This window comes from Schistocerca piceifrons, chromosome 8 (assembly GCF_021461385.2).
Source record: "Schistocerca piceifrons isolate TAMUIC-IGC-003096 chromosome 8, iqSchPice1.1, whole genome shotgun sequence".
Lineage (NCBI taxonomy): Eukaryota > Metazoa > Arthropoda > Insecta > Orthoptera > Acrididae > Schistocerca > Schistocerca piceifrons.
In genome coordinates this window covers 213,767,236-213,768,809 of record NC_060145.1, presented here as the reverse complement: position 1 = coordinate 213,768,809, position 1,574 = coordinate 213,767,236, and the positions used below count along the sequence as shown (strand labels likewise).

The 1,574-nt window shown below is 47.8% G+C and overlaps 1 non-coding gene across 1 annotated transcript; it reads right to left on the bottom strand.

Moving 5' to 3' along the window:
• Positions 1 to 700: 700 nt before the first annotated feature.
• Trnaa-ggc lies at positions 701 to 773 on the bottom strand. The gene has a single exon. It is a non-coding gene; the product is annotated as a tRNA-Ala (tRNA).
• Positions 774 to 1,574: the final 801 nt, after the last annotated feature.

Below are 1,574 nucleotides of genomic sequence, written 5' to 3'. Positions count from 1 at the left end.
TCAGTTTTTCAAGGTCCATCCACTGTGGCAACTTATAACTCAATCTGAGGGGGGTGTGATGGGGAGGTTCCCTTGTGAGCAACGTGGGAGAGGGGCCCCCTGAGCCGGACCCCGCAGTGTGTCGTCAGCGGAGGCCAGGCACGGTCGAGAGGGCCATAAATCGCGGCACAGCATAGGTGGAATAAATTAAAATTCAATTTACCGTGCTTAATTGGAGGATGCCGTCGGCGGAAGCTTTCTATTTACCGGCAGCGCGGCGCGGCCTCGCGTACTTTAGGAGGCGGCGGCGCTTCCCAGGCGCTGCGGCTATTATATGGAGCCGCCCGGGCGGGACCCGCCGACCACACGCGTGTCGGTGCGGCTGTTCCCAGGACACTGCGCGACTGTCTGACCAAACAGCTTTTTGTGTTTCGACAGTTACAGCTTCCAAACTTCCTGGCAGTCAACAAGAGGCCAGAGCAGGACTTGAAACCCGAAGTGCTCTACCGACAGAGTTACCTAGGCCAACACCGACTCAAAGGAAGGTGGTGGTGGTGGTGGTTAGTGTTTAACGTCCCGTCGACAACGAGGTCATTAGAGACGGAGCGCAAGCTCGGGTTAGGGAAGGATTGGGAAGGAAATCGGCCGTGCCCTTTCAAAGGAACCATCCCGGCATTTGCCTGAAACGATTTAGGGAAATCACGGAAAACCTAAATCAGGATGGCCGGAGACGGGATTGAACCGTCGTCCTCCTGAATGCCAGTCCAGTGCGCTAACCACTGCGCCACCTCGCTCGGTCAAAGGAAGGCTTCGGCGCTTGTTCGTGACGTCACGTCAGCTAGGCACGGCGAACGCCAGGTCTGTTGCACGCATACTCATAATGGTGATGTCTCCCTCTCTGACACAGGAACATGTGAGACTATTGGCGGTAGTTGACCAACACACATTGTTCTGAGAGATTTCTGCAATGAATTAATTGTGCAACTCATTACACTTCTTAACAAATAGTGTACTCCTGAACTTAAATTTCCACCTGTTTTAAGGATTGACATACAAAAACAACTTCATGGTCCAGCAGCAACAGAATTCGTGCTTCTTTACCTTTTTTGTAAATCAGAGGAAGTTACGTTTGTACTGGGTTGCTTTTACAAGAAACTGTGAACATATTGGTGCTCTTCCTTATGTATCTTGGTTGACTATGGGGTGAGGAGCACTGAATGTTAATGAAATATCTTGCGATTGTACACGTTGGGGGAGGGGGTGGGGGACAGAAGAAGCGGCAAAAGAGAGATACTTGTTTTATCAAATAATTTTTTTCTTATATTATAGAGTTTCTCCTTTCAGTTGCAAGAGGGGAATATTTATCTTTTTTAATGTGCATGTTTAAAAAAGTTTAAGCTCAGCAGTATTTTCGATGTATGAAGATATTTTGTTTCCTGTTTAGAATTCCTTTCGTTGAAAACGACTGTAATCTAATGGCTGGCAACAGTTGGACATTTACACATGTACATTAGTTCGCATTTCCAGTGACGATGTCAAACGAAAATAAATAAATAAATAAATAAAATGGTTCAAATGGCTCGGAGCACTACGCG